Below are 23,919 nucleotides of genomic sequence, written 5' to 3' on the forward strand. Positions count from 1 at the left end.
GTATACAAAGAACCAACAAAACCAGGAGCTGGTTCTTTGAGAAAATTAACAAGATAGATAAACCCTAAGCCAGTCTAACCAGCGGTCACAAAGAGTATATCCAAATTAACAAAATCAGAAGTGAAAAGGGAGACATAACAATAGAGTCCTAAGAAATAATAAAAAAAAAATATCAAATCCGTTTGTAGAAAGCCTATATTCAACAAAACTGGAAAATCTGGAGTTAATGAAGAATTTTCTAGACAAACACCATGTAAAGTTAAATCAGGAAAAAAAAACTCTAAACAAACCCATAACTCCTAAATAAATAGAAGGAGTCTCACAACCAAAAAGAGCCCAGGTCCAGATGGATTCACTGCAGAATTCTAGTAGACCCTCATAGAGGACCTCACGCCAATACTGTCCAAACTATTCAAAAAAATTGAAACAGGAGACCACTACAAAATTCCTTCTACGAAACCACCATTATTCTTATACCAAAACCACACAAAGATGCAAAAATGAAAGAGAACTTGAGGCCAATTTCCCTTATGAATATTAATGCAAAAATACTCAATAAAATTTTTACAAACCAAATCTAAGAACACACCAAAACTAATACATCATAATCAAGTATACTTCATCCCAGGGATGCAGGGATGGTTTAATGTAAAAACAAAAATCCATCAATATAATACACTATAAAATGAAACTCAAAGATAAGAACCACATGATCTTTTCATTAGATGCTGAGAAAGCATTTGACAAAATTCAAAACCTCTTCATGATTAAAGTCCTGGAATGATCAGGTATCCAAGGCCCATATCTAAACGTAGTAAAAGCAATATACAACAAACCAGTAGCTAACATCAAACTAAATGGAGAGAAACTTGAAGCATTCCAACAAAAATCAGGGACTAGACAAGGCTGCCCACTCTCTCAATAATTATTCAATATGGTAGTCAATGTCCTAGCCAGAGCAATCAGACAGCCAAAGGAGTTCAAATGGATACAAATTGGAAAGGAAGAAATAAAAATATCACTATTTCCAGATGATATGATAGTGTACTTTAGTGACTGCAAAAGTTCTACCAGAGAACTACTTAACCTGAAAAACAACTACATCAAAGTGTCAGGGTATAGAAATAAGTCAAAAAAATCAGCAGCCTTCCTGTACTCAGAGGATAAACAGGCTGAGAAACAAAATAAGGAAATGGCATCCTTTACAATATTCCCAAATAATATAAATTATCTTGGTATGAATTTAATCAAGCAAGTGAATGATCTGTATGACAAGAACTTCAAGTCTTTGAAGAAAGACATTGAAGAAGATCTCAGAAGATGGAAAGATCTTCCATGCTCATGGATTGGCAGGATTAATATAGTAAAGTTGGCCCTTTTGCCAAAAGCAATGCACAGATTCAATGCAATCCTGAAAAAAAATCCTACTCAATTTTGATAGAGATAGAAAGAGCAATTTGCAAATTCGTTTGGAATAACAAAAACCACAGGATCACAAAAACTATGTTCAAAAAAAAAAACAATTTGTGGGGGAATAACCGTCCCTGACTTCTAGCAGTATTACAGAGCAATCATTATTAAAACTGCATGGTATTGTTACAGAGACAGGCAGATAGATCAGGGGACCAGAATTGAAGACCCAGAAATGAACCCACCCACCTATGGTCACTTAATCTTTGACAAAGGAGCTAAAATCATTTAATGGAAGAAAGATAGCATTTTCAACAAATGGTCCTGATTGAACTGGAGATCAGCATGTAGAATAATGTAAATTGATCCATTCTTATCACCATATACCAACTTAAGTGCAAGTGGATCAAGGACCTCCACATCAAACCAGATACACTCAAACTAATAGAAGAAAAAGTGGGGAAGAGTCTCAAACACATGGGTACTGAGGAAAGTTTCCTGAGAAAAACACCAATTGCTCATGCTCTAAGATCCAGAATTTACAAATGGGACCTTATAAAACTGCAAAACTTCTGTAAGGCAAAAGACACTGTCATTAGGACAAAACGGCAACCAACAGATTGCGAAAAGAGATTTACCAATCCTACACTGATAGAGAGCTAATATCCCAAATATACAAAGAACTCAAGAAGTTAGCATCCTGAGAGCCAAATAACCCAATTAGAAAATGGGGTACAGAGCTAAACAAAACATTCTCAGCTGAGGATTATCGATTGGCCAAAAATCACCTAAAGAAATGTTCAAATTCCTTAGTCATCAAGGAAATGCAAATTAAATCAACCCTGAGATTGTACTTTACACTAGTCAGAATGGCTAAGATAAAAAAACTCAGATGACAGCAGATGTTGTCCTCATTATGGAGAAAGAGGAATCCTCCTCCATTGTTGGTGGGATTGCAAACTTGTACAATCACTCTGGAAATCAGTCTGGAGGTTCCTCAGAAAATTGGACATTACACTACCTGAGGACCCAGCTATACCTCTCTTGGTCTTAGACCCTAAATAATGCTCCAATGTACAACAAAGATACATGTTCCACTCTGTTCATAGCAGCCTAACTTTTATTACCAGAAGCTGGAAACAACCCACATGCCCTTCATCAGAGGAATGGATTAAAAAAATGTGGTACATCTAAACAATGGAGTACTACTCAGCTATCGAAAATAATTACTTCATGAAATTCATAGGCAAATGGAATGAAATAAAAAAAATATCATCCTGAGTGAGGTAACTCTATCACAGAAAAACATACTTGGTATGCATGCCTTGATAAGTTAACCAAAAAGCTTGAATTACTCAAGATGCAATCCACAGACCACAGGAAGCTCAAGACGAAGGATGGCCAAAATACGGATGCTCCCAGTCCTTCCTAAACGGACTAAAAATATCAATAGGTGGGAATATTCAAGAAAAATTAGAGCAGCAACTCAATGAATGTCCATTCAGAGCCTGTCCCACATGCGGTCGATATACATACAGCCACCAAAACTAGATAAGATTGATGAAGCTAAAAAATGCTTGCTGAAATAGACCGAATATAGATATCTGCTGTGAAACACGTCCAAATTGTATCTAATACAGAGGTCAATGCTAGAAACAAAAACCCCAAACTGAGAGTAGTACCCTTGTGGGGGTTAGAGGAAGTATTGAAAGACTTAAGGCATTTACAACCCTATAAAAAAAAAAAAAAAAAAAAAAAAAAACAAAAAAAAAACAATGCCAACCAACCAGAGCTTCCAGGATCTAAACCACTACCAAAAGACAATACATGGACTGACCATGGGCTCCAGCTGAATATATAACAGAGAATAGTCTTGTTGGGGCACCAATGGAAGGGGAAGACCTTGGTCCTGCCAAGGCTAGACCCCCAGGGCAGGGGAATATGGGGTGGTGTAAGAGGGATGTATAGGGGGAATACCTATATTGTGGTGGTTGGGGAGAGGGAATGGCAATATATGGACAGGAAACCGAGAAGAGGAATAACATTTGAAATGTAAATAAAAAAATATATATAATAAAAAATTTTAAAAAGACATTAAACTCCATAGAGGGGTAGAATAAATTAAAATTGCTTTATTGGTTTTAAGGATTGATTGGAGAAATAATATAATTGTTTTAAATGTTTTTAAGTATTCATTGAAGAACAAATATAAACCCAAGACTTTTTTCTCAAATAAAAGAAAGAAAGGCATTGAAATAGAGAGATACCTTATCTCAAAAATACTACTAATTAATATTAATTGTTTTAAATTGTTTCATTGTTTTAAGTTGTTTTAATTATCAAATAAGAGGTGCCTAAATTGAAATCAATTGATTTAAGATTTCTCAAAAAGGACATGCTATTTTGGGAGGGAGATTCTATATTTGTGTTAACAGAAAAGAAGAAAAGTCTTTTGACCCTGATCAAGTAATATGGATCAGACATGATAGAGGAATACCTTCTGAAGATCTTGTCTGCAGACAGTAACAAAAAATTCAAAAAGAGTAAACAAGACAAATAACACGAATTGTTGATACATAACCTTGGACATGTCTGAGGCATAAAAACGGTCTCTAGCCAAAATTTTGGGAATACCTAGGCAGTAAACATGGTTGATTATAGAATTATTAAGCTTCATCATTCCATTCTTTATATGTCATGAATGAAGATTAATTATAATTAGGCTATTGATTAAACTAACTCATAAAAATCATAGTTGTCTTTCACCTGCTCACGCGCCAAACAAATTTCATGTTTAACTGACCTGTGCCCCTGTTACCATCCATACAAATATTTTTTGAACTCAATATTGGTTGTAAGTTTCACATATTATAAAATGAAGCATCAACAATGCAACCCTTACCAGATTCACCCTCAGGGGTATTGAAATGACTTGTTGTTCAAGCTCCCTTCCTGATCCTCCATCATCTGATTCTGTTCCCAGAGAATTTCTTCTAAAGCTGCTTCAGGAATGGCAGCTACTCCCTGAAGACCTTTGTTCCTCCATCCATCCTGAAAGTTATAGTCAAGACTTGAGTTAAGCCATGAACTTTCTCAGAACACGGAGACTGAACAACCATTGACCCATCCAGCTTCGTTAAGTCTCACCAGGGTTTTTCTAATTTTCTTGGCACTTTCTACCTCTTAACATTCTTTGCCTCAAATCAGCAGAAAAAAAGTCAAAGAAATTGTTGCCCTAGTCCCTTAACTGTGAGTGTCTGGTTTTGGTTGTTTTTTTTAGATATATTGTCATTTTAAGGGATAGTTTGGAAATGGTTTTAGTTTTGAACAGAGAGATTGGGGATTTCTATCTTGACAGAAACAGCTGTCTGGACAGTCTCCAGTATCCCTTATTATGTTAAGGTCATTTAATTCTGATTGGTAGATAAAGATAGTCTGCCTGTAGTCAATGCCTAGGCAGAAGAGACATAGTGGAGATTTAGGTTTTCTGGTCTTGGGACCACAAGGAGGAAGGAGGAGAGAGAAAGAAGTAGGCATGCAAGAGTAAGAATGTGCAGGATACAAGAGTGGAAATTCATCATGTGCTAGCAGCCAGAAGAACATGGGGCAAAGGGCAACCTGATTGGAACTAAGAGCAGTTCAGATGAAATGTAGAAATAACTTCAGTAATGGATAGGAGGTTGATTATAATAGCATGGAAGGTAGACAGTAGCCCAGCTATTATGCTGCCTAAGGCATATTAAATGATAAAAGATTCTATATATGTGTGTGCCCGTGTGTGTGTGTGTGTGTGTGTGTGTGTGTGTGTGTGTGTGTGTGTGTGTGTGTGTAAGTGCGTGTGTGTGTTTCATCTGGAAGCATAAATCCTCTAAGGCTAGAATAATTCCAAATGTGTCAGCTTATTTTTTCTAGTTCAGTATATTAAGATGGACAGAGGTGATATCAATACCATCTCCATGTGCTTCAATACAGAAAGATGGACAATAGGGTGGATTCAAAAGGAAGAAATTAAAATAACAAATGGGTAAGGAGTTGCTTGGTCTTTATATATAAGCCTATAATACAAACAATTAATAAATATTTAATAATACATCAATACTGATAACAACTGTATGTTGTTGGTACAGAGACAGGGAGGAAGATAAATGGGAAATAATTGAAGACCCATAAATTGACCTACACACCCATGGTCATTTCATCTTTGACAAAGGAGCTAAAACCATCCAACATATAAGACCTTGTGCTTCACTATATTAATGGTAGCCTTATTTATAATAGTCAGAAGCTGTAAAGAACCCAGATCTCCCTCAACAGAGGAATGGATACAGAAAATGTGGTTCATTTGCACAATGGAGTACTACTCAGTTATTAAAACAATGACCTCATTAAATTAATAGGCAAGTGGATGAACTAGAAAATTTCATCCTGAGTGAAATAACCCAATCACAGAAAAACATACATGGTATGTACTCACCGATAAGTGGATATTAGCACAAAAGCTCACATTATCCAAGATACAATCCACAGACCACATGAAGCTCAGAAAAAGACTACCAAAGTATGGATGCTTCAGTCCTTTTTGGAAGGGGAAGAAAAATATTCATAGTACAAAATACAGAGAAAAGGTTTAGAGTAGAGACTGAGGAAAAGCCATCCAGTGACTACCCTCCCCACGGGGATCCAGCCCATATGCATAAAGCCTCCAAAGCCAAATGACATTGATGAATCCAATAAATGCATGCAGACGGGAGCCTGATGTAGCTGTGCCTTTAGATGCTCTGCCAGAGCATGACAAATACAGAGGCAAATGCTAACAGCAAACCACTGAACTGAGAATATGGTCCACATTGGAGGAGTTAGAGAAAAAAATTTGAAGGTGTTGAAATTGCTTCCAACCCCATAAAACCAATAATACCCATCAACCAGAATTCCCAGGGACTAAATAACCATCCAAAGAGTACACATGGATAGATCCATGGCCACAGCTGCATATGTAGCAGAGGATGAACTTTTTGGTCACCCATGGGAGGAGAAGCCCTTGGTCCTACCAAGGTTGGACCTTCCAATGTAGGGGAATGTCAGGACAGGGAGCCATGAAGGGGTATGTAGTTATGTAGGAGAACACCCTCAAAGAAGGGGGAGGAGGAATTTGATAGGGTGTTTATGGACTCGAAACCAGGAAAGGGGATTATATTTGAAATGTAAATAATAACGTATCAAATAAAAATTCAAAAAAATGTAAATAAATAAATTTTAAAAGAAAAAAAATAAATATTTAATCTGTTGCCATCAATTGTTTCTGATGAGAATACACACTAACTACTAATTATGTGGACAATAGAGCACAAATCAATGTTTTATATTTTCCCTGGAATCATCCAACAACGAAGGTTTACATTAAGATTTTTTTCCCCCTGAATTCTACAAGGTTGAAAATGTGTAGCTTAGAGGGTTCTGAAACTTAAGTCTGGTGAAGCTTATCTTATAGGAGACTATCTTTTCAATATTACATGTCTCTTGTGAGTACTGTACCTTGATAAGTCCTGACATTTATGGAAAGTAAGATACTTCTCTCAAAACCTAGTAGCCTCACTAGATAGTGGTAGACAGAAATGTAGAGACATGCCTGGGGAATTCTTCTGTCATGGATAGAGGAAAGCTTACCTTGTAACCACATTGTTTGATATTGAAGGAGAACTGAAAATAAGAGATATAAAATGATATAGAAGTGTGTGATTAACACCTGGAACAACATAGGAAGTACACATATATGGTTATAACATGAATTTAGTTTGTTTTTTTAAAAGAAGGCTTTAAAACATCTTAATATACTATTGATTTATGGTTGTATAATAGTGTGCACACAAATGTGTGCATGAGCAAGTGGAAGCAGGTTCCCTTACAGGCCAAAAGAGAATGTCATGAACCTGGAGCTGAAATTATAGTAAGATGAGAGGTACTTGATGTAGAAATTGGAACTCAAACTCAGGTCTGCTCTAAAACCAGTAGGTTAAGTATTTCTAACCTCTGAACTATGTCTTTAGCATAATAAGTAAATTGTTTAAATTAAAATTATAATTCTTGTGGAGACATAAATATTAACAGTGGCCTGGGAATATGATAACTTGTGCAAGCTCCTTGAAGTTGATTGCCAGAACTGCGCTTATTAATTAATAAGTTAAGTCATTATGTAAAACTGAAATTAAAATTAAATCATCAAGCATTAGATCATTTTTTTATTCACAAATAAAGAAGCTATTGGTGTAACAATGCAAATAAAATCCAAAGAAGAAATATCTTTATAAATAATGAATATTGGAATTAATATAGACATTGGTGGCATACTTAATCTGCCTTGAAGAGAGGATGTCAGTTGGCAGAATTTCAATGTTTATAGACATTGCAATGTGTAATGTATTTATATCCATTTCCCATTACTGGACATGTGGACCAAACAAAGCAAAACCCTCCTGTAGTCAGGCAGCATCAACATTTGTTTCTGAATCAGCAGTTTTACATTAGTGTACAGTATTTCACTCCATTTCCATATCTTTGTTACATTTAGAAATCAACTATCAAAATATCAATTTGAAATTTCAACAATCTTTGTAAATCCTTTGATCCTTTGCAAATGGCCAGGGCAGTTAAAGCTAAACTCCTCCAAAAGGAAATGTGTTTATGCAAAGCAGGAAGTAAGAAACATTTTCTTGGTATGGAGAGATGGCTCAGTGGTTAAGACCACTGACTGCTGTTCAAGATGTCATGAGTTCAATTCCCAGCAACCACATGGTGGCTCACAACCATCTGTAATGAGATCTGGTGCCCTCTTCTGGCCTGCAGTCACATATGCAGGCAGAATGCTTTACATAAAATAAATAAATAAATCTTAAAAAAAAAAAAAAAAAAGGAAAAGAAACATTTTCTTACTTTCCAAGGAGTTTCTTTTTTTTGTAGTAAATGTAATGTAGAATGACCATTAACGCACATAATGTATTAAGTAAGCACAGGGTAAACAGTGACACATACACTAGTGGAGATCTGCAAAAACATCAAGCTGTGTTAAAGAAACTTACAGTTTGATAATTGATGTGAGGTTCAGGGGAAGACAAGTGTGAAGTAAAGGAACAGTGTCGGGAGCCCTCTAGGAAAGACTACAGGCTAGCAGGTCATGTTCCTATGATGTTTTGCAGTGGAGCTATAATGAATGAGCCCTGGAAGCAAGGCCTGGGGAACAAATCTATGAAATTGATTCCTTCAGCTGCTATGCCTTCCCTGTCCTTATAAAATTAATATTACAATCGCTGAGCATTAGCCCACTTACATGCGCAGATTTTCTGCAAATCAGTGAAAACATAGTGTCTTCTAATCACGCTATACAGGCAAACAGGTGATTTCTTAATTCCTAATGATGAATCTATAAGAATTCCTAAAGGTATACTAGTAATTATTAAGACATTTACAATAAGAACTACTATTAAAGCCCTCTCTGCTATGAAAACTACAATTATAAATTCGCTTCTGAGACAGAAAGCAGGCATGTATAACTAGGAATACTTTCCTTTGAGCTGTAAAACAATCAAAGGTCATAAAACTGAATGAATGACTTATTGTAGGTACAAGGACAGAAGATAAAACATTGATATGGCTTTCTATACAAATCTTCAATGCTAACCTACACAAAATAAAATATACTTTTTAGACTCTCTATGAACATGTAGAGTCACTAAAAGATAATGAATGCCTAGCTAGATAACTATTCGTAATAGAAGCACATGTAAGCATGTTTTTTGTAAACATCTTATTTGAATAATGATTTAAATTTTTGTTTGAATTTTAGTGAGCTTTTGTTTTAAAAAATGGATGCTTGGAAAAACCATGTCATCTATTCTCCTAAAAAACCATGCAAAAAACTGGAGATGATGAAATTAGGTATTACAAGAGAGCACATTTAAGAGGAAGAATGAAAAGAGATAGCAGAGTACAGTAACTTAGAAATTAAGAGAGCAGAACAATTTAGAAATTAAGAGAGCATATATTTGATTGGATTCTTCCCCTTTAACATTCTCTTAGAAATAATAATTACAATCTGTTTTTAATCATCTCCTATTTTTTCTCTTCCCAGGAGCCAAATTATTTAACTTACAAGGAGTTAAAGAGCTTTCAGCTTTAGGGCAAGGTGGAGACAATCAGTGGAGTAAAGAAAAAACGACCTCTTCACACACACACACACACACACACACACACACACACACACACACACACACACACTGTTAACCAGCAGGTATTAATTTGACAAGTGGCTTGCTTCTTCTGACTTCAGTGTAAATTAAAATCAAGGCAGGTAAATGTTATTATAGAAATATGCTTTAATCACTTATAAGACCAAATCTTACCCCAGCAATCAGTCTTTCTCCTCAACTTCCTTCAAGAAAGGATCAGGCATCTGGAGCTGGTCTCCAGGAGATCATGGGCATTTCTGTCTAGATGCAGAGGGAGATGCTTCATACCAGTGACAGTATAAAAATGTAAATGTTTGAGAAATGAGTGTTATATAGTGTTTGTGGTAGTCTATGCATCATTTATAGTAATATCAATTATTAAAATTACTGAATTACGCACCTGAAGTAAAATGAATTATGTATAGTTTTACCTGAACTAACGGAGAGAAGACAGAAAAGAAAGGAAGAAAGAAAGAATTAAAACATTAATCATAAATTATCACTCCTTTTTTGCTTATTTTTCTCTGAGAATTTAGTATGTCTTCTAATATTTTATTCCCATATTATACTTAGTGTGAATACAAAGAAGTTTATATCGGAATATTGCCTATGCATTTGAGGATGGGTGGCTTAGACAGTAATTGTGCTTGGAATATAAGAATGAGGCCCGAAGTCTAATTATCATAACTCATGTGAAAAATAAAACTGTGGCAAGTGTAAGACTAGTGTTCTGAAGTCGAAATTAGGAGGTTCCTTGAATGTAGGGGCTCATCAGCCTAGCAAAACTGTTGAGGTTCAAGTTCAATGAGATGAGAACGGTTAAGAAAAACAAATACATTTGATTTTGAGGAACCACACAGATATGTATCAGAGACTCAGGAGGTAAGAAATGCTCAAGATTCAAAGGGAGGAACCTTACATGAAATACCCAACAGTAGAGAGAGGGAACTTGTAGAGTTCACCACCAGTAAAAAAACAAGGCTCAAGTAGAAGGACAGGGCTGACATACTAAAGTGAAAAACACTAAGCCAGAATTGTGGGGGATAATGTAGAAGAGGTTGAGGAAAAAGAATTCCAGTGACCATCTTAAATTTGGATCCAGCTCAAGGGAAGGCTCCAAGACCTGACACTATTACTAATGCAATAGTGTACTTACAGGCAGGATGCTGGTATGGCTGTCCTTTGAGAGGACCCACAACCAGCTGAAAGAGTCAGATGCAGATACTTAGACCAGACCAACAGACAGAAGCTGTTGACCACTTTTGTGAATTAGGGAGAGAACCGAAGAAGATGAGCAAGAGGGTGACCCCCATAAGACTAGTAGTCTCAACTAACCTCAACCCAGTTTCTCTCAGAAACTGTGCCAACAACCAGGCAGTGTACACTAGCTGATATGAGACCCCCCCAACATACAGACACACACATACACACACACAGACACACACACACACACACACACACACACACACACACACACACACACACACACACACATATATATATATATATATATATATATATATATATATATATATATATATATAATCAGAGAACTCCCTGCTCTGGCCTCAGTGAAAGAAGATGCACTTAACTCTTGTTAGACTTGGGGTCCCAGGGCGTAGGGTGGCCTGGTACAATTGGGGAGTCATCCATGTATATGCTGAGAAGAAGGGATGAAAGGAAATATTGTCTGAGTGTAGAACAGGAGTGGGATAATGACTGTTCTCTAAAAACAAAATTAAAGATTAATTATTATTATAATAATTATAATAATAATAATGGTAGTAAAACAGTGGGTAGTACTTGTGTAATGATATTAAAGCTTTTTCTCTGGTCTCTGCACATGAACTCACTTATGCACCTGCACATATAAACAAAAAGCCCGTATACAGAAGACATTATATTTTTGTGTCTGACTTCTTTCTTGGTAACATCCAAATACATGTGGTACAAAACCTTTTCCTTGTTTGATGTTGTTGGTTTTCGGTTATTTTATTATTGTTGTTATTGTTCTGTTTCTTTATAGGGTCACTTGAATGATTAAAATGTGTTTGTGCAGTAACGTTTATGCCAAGCCAATAAGTCCCATAGATACTGTAACACCACATTTAAATGGTAAGGCAAGTACAAAGAGATTCCCTTTCTGAGGTCAGAAAAACATTCTAATAATGTGATAACTATTAAAAGCAACTCATTTTAGCTTCATTCTGGTGCACATGACAAATTAATACTCTGTCTGAGAACATTTCCATTTTCCTTGGAAAGGATTGCTTATGAAGTGGCTTTAATAATGTATGAGTATATTTTATTTGCCATTTGCAGCAAACAGTTTGCTTCTGCTCAGTTTGACAGCTTTTCAACATTCTACAAATAGCTTCAATAATAACCTTGACAATATCGTTTACAAAGGCAATGCTGGCAGCACAAACAAAACTCTGTAATATGTCAATAGAAAAGTAAGAGTATGGGAAATATGGAAGTGCAATTGCATAGTTCTTAGATAAGATAAATTTCTATAAAAAGGAAGATATCACTGTAATATATCCCTTTTAATTCTGTAACCATCATACTTCCCAGGTTTTCTTAAGATGGCTCTCTAGAGTTTGTGGGGCCCATCATCTCTTACTATTACTGCTGATGTCATTATGAAACCCTTGCACAAGTTTTATTCCATCCAAGTTTTGAACATGTACCCATTAATTTTTATCTATGCCAATGAATAGTAAAGTGATGCGTATAACTCATATAAGCAAGACCATCATAAACAAAGTTCCTGCTATTCACTGTTTATTTAGATTCAACATTAAGCCTTTAAAATATGTAGATGTGCTTAAGTGCATTAAACACATACATAAGTCCATCTGAAATGTGCAGGCATGATTGTTCACATGGTATGTCTTAAATATACATATATTAAAATTCTAATATTTAGACATATATATACATATATATTTATGTATTCATAAACATGTGTCTAGAATATATACACATATGTACATTCGTGTTTCTTAATATACAACTATATCTCAAATGTGCAATTTAGGTAGACATACATACATACTCAGTTGTATCTTACACATAAATATAATGTATATACACATATATAGTTATGCCATAAATGCATACGTAAGTATTTATATTTATAATTAGGTGTACCTTAAATGTATGTTTATGTATCTAAACAAACACAGGTATATATTACACAAACTTATACATGTATACAGATATAACTAGGTGTGTAGTAAAAGTATATATATATATACATATATACTTTATATATATGTGTGTGTGTGTGCTTATATTAAATGCATATATGATGAACAAATGTATACAGTCTTAACTTAAATTTATATATGCATATGTATACATATATAAATGTGTGGGAGAATATAAAAATAAGTGTTGTATGAATGTGTATTCCTGTATATTCTTTAGATTCTGGGTGGAATTTTCTAAATTTTCATAAAAAGCCATGTAAATATTATCAATAAGTCTTCAGTGTGGATGATTTTAAGCATCAATATTCTTATATCACTTAATCCTTTTAAAATACTTACATTTTGAATAGTTTATAGTCACAGCAAAGCTCAGAACAAGATACAGAAAAACTATCTGTTGTGCACAGGTATTGATTTTACCCAAAAAAATAAACACCATACCAAAGAGTGTTCCATTCATTGAAGTCAGAAATCCTGTAATGGCATATAATATTTAGTTTATGTTAGAGTTCACATTGGCATTACAAGGTTTATGGACTTTGAAATTATTTACTGAGGCTACTTTTCAGTAAGCAATGATACTAGAACTCCAGGAGCATATATCCAGAAGGGTAATTTCTTTTTCTGCACTGTGTGGAGTCAATAGTTTTGAACTCAATTCATCAGGCTTTGTTGAGCCATTATGTTGACCAGACTTATTTTTCCACAAATGCAAGCACAACTTATACACTTAATAGAATATTAAATTATTTACCTTATTTTCCATGAATAACTTGGTTTATAAAGTGACTAGAATTAAGATAGTGGAGCAGCTAAGAGAGATGGCTTAAGCATTAAGAGCACTCAATGCTCTTGGCAAAGAGAGAGATTCTGTCCTCAGCATCCACAATTATATCACAACTGTCCACAATTCCATTTGCAGATTCTGATCCCAACTAAGATTATGCAAACATTATGTACCCACAAACATGTGGGCAAAATACTCATGCACATACATGTATATTTTAAAAAAGAAGAAAAACATAAAAAAAAAAACTCCTAACCTGAAACATCCAGGAAATTTAGGACATGAAGTAAAGATGAAATCTAAGAATAATAGGAAGAGAGGAGAATAAAGAATCTCAGTTCAAAGAACCTGAAAACTTCTTCAACAAAATCATGGAAGAAAACTTTCCCATTCTAAAAAAGAGATAGACATACATGTACAAGAAGCCTATAGCACACCAAATATACTGTACCTGAAAAGAAAACCATCTCATCACATACTAATTAAAAGACTAAATACACACAAAAAAGAAAGAATATTAAAAGCTGCAAGGGGAAAAGCCAAGTCACATATAAAGACAGACCATTCAGAATTACACCATGCTTTTCAACAGAAACACTAAAAAACAGAAGAGCTTACACAAAGGTTATGAAGACCCTAAAAGAACATAAATGCTAGTCCGGGTTATTATAACCAGCAAAACTCTCAATCAACGTTGATGGAGAAACCAAAATATTTTACAACAAAACCAAATTCAAACATGTATCTACGAGTCTCACAGAAGATTCTAGAAAGAAAACTCCAATAAAAAGATGTTAGCTACACCAAAGAAAAATCAAGATATTAATCATCTCAAAACAAGTCAAAATGAGAGAATCACATGAATATAATTGCACCCACAAGAACAAAAATAACAGGAACTAACAATTATCTGTCTTTAATATCTCTACATATCAACAGATTCAATTCCCTATAAAAGGACATAAGCTAACAGAATGGGTATACAAAAAAGGATCCAGCAATTGCTGCATAGAAGAAACACGCTTCAATATCAAAGATAGCAGTGCCTCAGAATAAAAGGCTGGAAAAAATCTTCCAAGCAAACGTTCCAAAGAAGCAAGCTGCAGTTGCCATCCTAATATCCAATAAAATAGATTTTCAACCAAAAGTTATCAAGTAAGATGAGAAAATACATTTCATATACCTTCCAGAAAAAAATCTACCAAAAGAAAGTCTAAATTCTGAACATCTACTCTCCAAAACTCAAGGGCACTCACATTCATAAAAGAAAGTTTAATAAAGTTCCAAACATACATCACATTAAGCTCCACAAAATAATAGTTGGGGACTTCAACACCACAATGTAACTAATTGACAGGTCACTGAAACAGAAATTAAACAGAGACACAGTGAAACTAGTAGATGTCATGAACTAAGTGAATTTAATAGACATCTACAGAATCGTTTACCCTAAAACAAAATAATATGCCTACTTCTCAGCCCCTCATGGTACCTGTTCAAAAATTCACCATAACAAAGTTGACGCAAAACAAGCATCAACTGATACAAAGAGATTGAAATAATCTCATGCATCCTGTCATATAAACACAGAATAAAGCTGGTCTTCAAAATTAACAAAAACAACAGAAAACCCACATACCCATGGAAACAGAACACCTCTGTACTTAATGCTAATTTGGTCAGAGATGTCATAGAGAAAGAAGATAAACACTTCCTGGAATTCAGTAAAAATGATAACACAACCTACCCATATTTCTGGGACACAATGAAAGCAGTGCTAATAGCACTAAGTGCCCTGATAAAGAAATTGGAGAGATCCTACATTACCAACTTAGCAGCACATCTGAGAGTTCTAGAATAAAAAAAAAAAAAGAAAAAAGAAAATAACAGTATTATGCAAAGAATCAACAAAATCAAAAGCTGGATTTAAAAAAAAATTGAGAAGAAAAACCCTTGGACTACTGAAGGGGCTAGAAACATTATCCAAATCACCAAAATCACAAATAAAAAGGAGACATAAAAATAGAAACTGAAGAAATTCATAAAATCACCAGATCCTACTACAAAAGCTTATATTCAATAAAATATAGACAGACATACGAAAGTTAAATCAAGAGCAACCAAGCTAAACAGGCCCATATCCCAACAGAAAATAGAAACCTCACAAGGGAAAAAAGCCCTGAGAAACATGGCATTAGTGCATAATTCTACTAGACCTTCAATGAAGAGCTAATACAATACTCCCCAAATTATTCCATAAAATATAAAAAGAGGGAATACTAAATCATGGTATGAAACCAAAATTACTTTGACACCTAAGGTACACAAGGACTCAACAAAAGGGGAAAATTTCAGACCAATTTCACTTATGAATATTGTTGCAAAAATATTCCATAAAATTCTTGAAATCTTAATCCATAAACATATTACAACCATCATCCACCATGATCAAGCAAGCTTCATTTCAAGGATGCAAGATTGGTTCAATATATGAAAATTCATGTGGAGGTGTGAAGGAGTGGAGTGGGTCAATGGGTAAAACACCTTCATATAAACAGGGGAGCTGGATGGGATAGAAAGGTTTCTGGAGGAAAACTGGGAAAGGAAATAACATTTGAAATGCAAATAAAGAAAATATCCAGTAAAAGAGAGGAGAAAAAAGAAAAGAAAACTCATTACCTTAATCCACTATATAAAAATCTCAAAAAACAAACAAACAAACAAAAATACCCTACATGATCATCTCATTAGATGCTGGAAAAGTATTTGACAAAATATAACACCCCTTCATGGTAAAATTGTTGGATAAATCAGAAATTAATGGCCTATAACTAAACAGAATAAAAGCAATATGCAGCAAACTTGCAGATAAGATGCCCATTCTCCCATATCGATTCAGTGCAGTATTTGAAGTTCTACCCATAGCAATAGACAGCATATTAAATCAAGGGGATTCAAATTTGCAAAAAAGATATCAAGGTATCATTATTTACTGATGATACGATAATATGCATAAGCAACCTAAATTATATATACACTTTACAAAAGAGGCTGGATTTAAAATTAACTCAAAAAATTCATCAGCATTCTTTGCACAAATAATAAATGGGATGAGAAAGAAAATAGGGAAAAACACTCTTGACACTAGTCACAAATGATACAAAATATCTTGGGTTAACCAATCATGTGAAAGACTTATATAACACAAACTTCAAATCTCTAACGAAAGAAATTGAAGAAAACCTCAGAAAATAGAGAGATCTTGCTTGCTCCTGAATTAGTAGAATTAGCATTGTAAAAATGGCCATCCTACTAAAAGCAATCTAAAAATCCAATGCAATTCCCACCAATATCCCAACAGAATTCTTTAAAGATATGGAAAGACTAGGTCTCAAATCCTGTGGAAAAAATCACAGAATAGAAAAAAATCATGTTTTTTTTAAATCTTCATTAACTTAAGTATTTCTTATGTACAGTTCGATTATTATTCCCTTTTCCAATTTCCCGACAACATACCTCTCACCCCTCACACTTCCCTTCTCTATGGGTGTTCTCTTCCGCATCCTTTCCCATTACCACCCATCCCCAAACAATCACATTCACTGGGGGTTCAGAATTGGCAGGACCAAGGGCTTCCCCTTCCACTGGTGCTCTTACTAGGCTATTCATTGCTACCTATGAGGTTGGAGCCCAGGATCAGTCCATGTATAGTCTTTGGGTAGTGGCTTAGTCCCGGGAAGCTCTAGATGATTGGCATTGTTGTTGATATGGAGTCTCAAGCTCCTTGAAGCTCCTTCAGGCCTTCATAAGATTCCTTCAAGTGGGGTCCCATTCTCAGTTCAGTGGTTTAATGATGGCATTTGCCTATATATTTGCTATATTCTGGCTGTGTCTCACAGGAGAGATCTACATCCAGTTCCTGTCAGCCTGCACTACTTTGCTTTATCCATCTTATATAGTTTGGTGACTGTATATGTATGGGCCACATATGGGACGGGCTCTGAATGGGTGTTCCTTCTGCCTCTGTTTTAAACTTTGCCTCTCTACCCCTGCCAAGGATATTCTTGTTCCCCTTTTAAAGAAGGAGTGAAGCATTCACATTTTCGTCATCCTTCTTGAGTTTCATGTGTTCTTTGCATGTAGGGTAATTTGAGCATTTGGGCTAATATCCACATATCAATGAGTGCATACCACGTGTGTTTTTCTGTGACTCGGTTACCTCAATCAGGATGCTGTTTTCCAGTTCCATGCATTTGCCTATGAATTTCATAAAGTCATTTTTTTGATAGCTGACTAATATTCCATTGTGTAGATGTACCACATATTCTGTATCCATTCTTCTTGATTTTAGAGCGTAAGCCATTGGTGTTTTGTTCAGGAAATTTTTTTCAGTGCCAATGTGTTTGAAATGCTTCCCCACTTTTTCTTCTATTAGTTTGAGTGTATCTGGTTTGATTTGGAAGTCCTCGATCCACTTGGACTTAAGCTTTTTACAAGGTGATAAGCATGGATCTATCTGCTTTCTTCTACATTCTGACCTCCATTTGAACCAGCACCATTTGGTGAAAATGCTATCTTTTATCCATTGGATGGTTTTGGTTCCTTTGTCAATAATCAAATGACCATAGGTGTGTGGGTTCATTTCTCAGTCTTCAATTCTATTCCACTGGTCTATCTGTCTTTCTCTGTGCCAATACCATGCAGTTTTTTATCACTACTGCGCTGTAATACTGCTTGAGTTCAGGGATAGTTATTCCCCCGGAAGTCCTTTTATTCTTGAGGATAGTTTTAGCTATCTTGGGTTTTTTGTTATTCGAGATGAATTTGCAAATTGTTCTGTCTAACTCTGTGAAGAACTGGATTGGTATTTTGATGGGGATTGCATTGAATCTGTAGATCACTTTTGGTAAAATGGCCATTTATTTTTACTATGTTAACCCTTCCAATCCATGAGCATGGGAGATCTTTCAATCTTCTTAGGTCTTCTTCAATTTTTTTCTTCCGAGGCTTGAAGTTCTTATCATACAGATTTTTCACTTGCTTGGATAAAGTCACAACGAGTTATTTCATATTATTCGGGCCTATCATGAAGGGTGTCGTTTCCATAATTTCTTTCTCAGCTTTTTTCTCTTTTGTGTAGAGGAAGGCTACAGATTTATTTGAGTTATTTTTATACGCAGACAATTTTCTGTAGGTGTTTATCAGGTTTAGTTCTTCTCTGGTGGAATTTCTTGAATACCTTAAATATACTATCATATCATCTGCAAATAGTAATATTTTGATTTCTTCTTTTCCAATCTGAGTCCCTTTGATCTCCTTTTGTTGTCTGATTGCTCTGGCTAGAACTTCAAGAATTATATTGAGTTAGTAGGGGGAGAGTAGGCAACCTTGTCTAGTCCCTGATTTTAGTGGGATTCCTTCAAGTTTCTGTCAATTTAGTTTAATTTTAGCTACTGGTTTGCTGTATATGACTTTACCTACGTTCATGTATGGGTCTTGAATTCCTATTCTTTCCAGGACTTTTATCATGAAGGGGTGGTGAATTTTGTCAAATGCTTTCTCAGCATCTAATGAAATGATCATGTTGTTTTTATCTTTCAGTTTGTTTACATAGTGGATTACATTTTTGGTTTTCTGTATATTAAACCATTCCTGCATGCATGGGATGAAGCCTACTTGATCATGGTGGATGATTGTTTTGCTCTTGGATTCAGTTTGCCAGAATTTTATTGAGTATTTTTACGTCGATATTCATAAGGGGATTTGGTCTGAAGTTCTCTTTCTTAGTTGGGTCTTTGTGTGGTTTAGGTACAAGAGTAATTGTGGCTGCATAGAAGGAATTCAGTAGCGTTCCATCTGTTTCAATTTTGTGGAATAGTTTGGATAGTATTGGTATGAGGTCTTCTATGAAGGTCTGATAGAATTCTGCACTATACCCATCTGGACCTGGGCTTTTTTTGGTTGGGAGAACTTCAATGAGTGCTTCTATTTCATTAGGAGTTATGGGATTGTTTAAATGGTTTACTTGTTCCTGATTTAACTTCAGTACATGGTATCTGTCTAGGAAACTATCTATTTCCTCCAGATTTTCAAGGTTTGTTGAACATAGGCATTTGTAGTAGGATCTGAGGAGTTTTTTGAATTTCCTCTACTTCTGAAGTAATGTCTCGTTTCATTTCTGATTTTGTTAATTTGGACACTCTATGTGACCTTAGTCTGCTAAGGGTTTATCTGTCATGTTGATATCCTCACAGAATGAACTTTTGTTTCTGTTAATTCATTGTAAAGTCCTTTTTGTTCCTACATGTTTGATTTTAGCTCTGAGTTTGTTTATTTCCTGCCTTCTACTCCTCCTGGGTGTATTTGCTTCTTTTTGTTCTAGAGCTTTTGGTGTGCTGTCAAGCTGCTGACATATGCTGTCTCCTGTTTCTTTCTGCAGGCACACAGAGCTATGAGTTTTCCTCTTAGCACAGCTTTATTTTGTCCCATAATTCTGGGTATGTTGTACCTTCATTTTCATTAAACACTTAGAAGTCTTTAGTTTCTTTCCTTATTTCTTCCTTGACCAGGATATAATTGAGTAGAAAATTGTTCAATTTCCATGTATATGTGGGCGTTCTTCCCTTATTGTTATTGAAGACCAGCTTTAGCCCATGGTTGTCTGATAGGATGCATGGGATTATTTCTATCTTTCTGTATCTATTGAGGCCTCTTTTTTCACCAATTATATGTTCAATTTTGGAGAAAGTATCATGAGGTTGTGAGAAGAGGTATATCCTTTTGCTCTAGGATAGAATGTTCTATAAATATCTGTTAAATCCATTTGGTTCATGACTTCTCTTAGCCTGACAATATCTCTGTTTAATTTCTGTTTCCATGATCTGTCCATTGATGAGAGTCAGGTGTTGAAATCTCCTAATATTATTGTGTGAGGTGCAATGTGTGCTTTGAGCTTTAGTAAGGTTTTCTTTATGTATGTAGATGCCCTTGTATTTGGATCATAGATATTTAGGTTTGAGAGTTCAACTTGGTGGATTTTTTTTCTTTGATGAATATGACGTGTCCTTCTTTATCTTTTTTGATGACCTTTGCTTGAAAATCAATTTTATTCTATATTAGAATGACTACCCCAGCTTGCTTCTTCATACCATATTCATGGAAAGTTGTTTTCCAGCCTTTCACTCTGAGGTAGTGACTGTCTTTGACTCTGAGGTGTGTTTCCTGTAGGCAGGGTCCTCATTGAGTATCCAGTTTGATAATCTATGTCTTTATATTGGGGAGTTGAGTCCATTCATGTTGAAAGATATAAAGGAATAGTGGTTTTTGCTTCCTGTTATATTCGTATTTGGATGTGAGATTATGTCTGTGTGCTTTTCTTCTCTTTGCTTTGTTGTCAAGAAGATTAGTTTCTTGCTTTTTCTAGGATAGAGCTTGGCTCCTTATGTTGTGCTTTACGGTTTATTATCCTTTGTAGGGCTGAGTTTGTAGAAAGATATTGTGTAAATTTGCTTTTGTCATGGAATACCTTGGATTCTCCATCTATGTTAATTGAGAGTTTTGCTGGATACAGTGACCTGGGCTGGCATTTCTGTTCTCCTAGGGACTTTATTACATTTGTCCAAGATCTTCTGGCTTTCCTAGTCTCTGGTGAGAAGTCTAGTGTGATTCTGATAGGTCTGCCTTTATATGTTACTTGACCTTTTTCCTTTACTGCTTTTAATATTGTTTCTTTTTTTGTGAATTTTTGTGTTTTGACTATTATGTGCCAGGAGGAGTTTATTTTCTGGTCCAATCTACTTGGAGTTCTGTAGGCTTCTTTAAAGTTTATTGGCATCTCTTTCTTTAGGTTAGGCAAGTTTTCTTCTATAATTTTGTTTAAGATATTTACTGGTCCTTTGAGCTGGGATTCTTCACTCTCTCCTATATCTACTATCCTTAGGTTTGATCTTCGCATTGAGTCCTGGACTTACTATATGTTTTGGACCAGTAGCTTTTTCCGTTTCACATTATCTTTGACAGTTGTGTCGACGATTTCTATGGAATCTTCTGCTCCTGAGATTCTCTCTTCTATCTCTTGTATTCTGTCAGTGATGCTTGTATCTTCAGCCCCTTGTCTCTTCCTTTGGTTTTCTATATCCACGGTTGTTTCCATGTGTTCTTTCTTCATTGCTTCTATTTCCATTTTTAATTCCTTCAACTGTTTAATTGTGTTTTCCTGGAATTCTTTCAGGGATTTTTGTGATTCCTCTCTATAGGCTTCTACTTGTTTATTTATGTTTTCCTGCATTTCTCTAAGGGAGTTCTTCATGTCTTTCTTGAAGTCTTCCAGCATCATGATCAAATATAATTTTAAATATAGATTTTGCTTTTTTGGTGTGTCTGGATATTCAGTGTTTGCTTTTGTGGGAGAATTACGCTCCGATGATGCTATGTAATCTTGGTTTCTGTTGCTTAGGTTCCTGCGGTTGCCTCTCACCATCAGATTATCTCTGGTGTTACTTTGTAATGCTATTTCTGACATTGGCTAGACTATCCTATAGGCCTGTGTGTCAGGAGTGTTGTAGACCTGTTTTCCTCTTTTCTTTCAGCCAGTTATGGGAACAGAGTGTTCTGCTTTCGGGCGTGTAGTCTTTCTTGCCTACTGGTCTTCAGCTGTTCCTGTGGACCTGTGTCCTGACTTCACCAGGCAGATCGCTTAGAGCTGAAAAGTTGGTCTTACCTGTGGTCCTGCAGCTGACTTTGCCCCTTTTGAGCTCTCCATGAGGGCAGCAACTAGGAAGGTCTCTGATGACTTTTCCTGGGCCCCCCGTGCACCGGGTTCCCAGATGGGGTTAGGTGTTTTCCACTTGAATCAGAAATGTGGGCAGAATGTAGTCTCTACTTGCTTCCTAGGCATGCCTAAAAGTCATGTGTAACAATAAAAATTAACTTCTTGGGGAATCACCATCCCTGACCTCAAGCTAAACTATAGAACAATAGTATGGTATAGAGCATGGTATTGGTACAGAGACAGACAGGTTGATTAACAGAATACACTTTAAGACCCATAAGTAAAATCAGACAATTATGGACTCAAAGAAGCCAAACATATAAAAAGGAAAAAAACAAAACAAACAAACAAAAAAACCAAAAAAAACAAGGAATTTTTAATAAATGGTGTTGATCTAACTGGCTCCCAATGTGCAGAAAAATTAAAATTGTCCCATATTTTTCAACTTGCACAAAGCAAGTCCAACTATATGAAGGACCTCAATATAAAACCAAATAAACTGAATCTAATAGAAAAGAAAGTATGGAAGAACTTCAAACTCATTGGCACAGGGGGAAATTTCCTAAACAGATCTCTAATGGTTCAGGCTCTAAGATAAAGAATTGATAAATGGGACATCATGAAACCAGAAAGATTCTGTAAAGCAAAGGAAACAGTCAATAGGACAAATCAGCATTTACATATTGGAAATTATTTTTTCATTAAGCGCACATCAAATAGAGGGCCAATATCCAAGATATGTAAAGAACTCAAGAAAATAACCTCCAAAAATGCAAACAACCCAGTCAAAAAATGGTATATAGAACAAAACCAAATTTCCAACAGTAGAATCTTTAATGGCTGAGAAGAAACTTAAAGAAATGTTCAAAGTACTTAGTGATCAGGGAAATACAAATTAAAATTAGTCTGAGATTTCAATTTACACTAATCAGAAAGGGTTAAGATCTAAAACTCAGGTGACAGCACACACTTGTGATGATGTTAAGAAACAGGAAGACTTCTCCATTGCTTGTGGGATTGCAAACTGGTAGAATCACTCTTGAAATCATTTTGGAGGTTCCTCAGAAAATTCGAAATATATCTACCTGAATTCCCAGCTTTACAACTATAGGGCAAAGTATTCCCAACCATGCTTAAGGGGCACATATTTCAATATTTTCATAGAGACCTTACTTGTGACAGCCAGAAGCTAGAAACAACTCAGATGTCCTACAATTGAAGGATACAGAAATAGTGGTTCATTTACACAATGGACTACCAGTCAACTATTAAGTACGAGAACATTATAAGTTTTGCAGGCAAATGGATACAGAAAATGTGGTACATCTGCACAATGGAATATTACTCAGCTATCAAAAACAATGACTCATGAAATTCATAGGTAAATGGATGGAACTGGAAAATATCATCCTGAGTGAGGTAACCCAATCACAGAAAAACACACATGGTATGCACTCATTGATAAATGGCTATTAGTCCAAATGCTTGATTGCCCTAGATTCACAGAACACATGA

The sequence above is a fragment of the Rattus rattus genome, chromosome 10 (assembly GCF_011064425.1).
Source record: "Rattus rattus isolate New Zealand chromosome 10, Rrattus_CSIRO_v1, whole genome shotgun sequence".
Taxonomy (NCBI): Eukaryota; Metazoa; Chordata; class Mammalia; order Rodentia; family Muridae; genus Rattus; species Rattus rattus.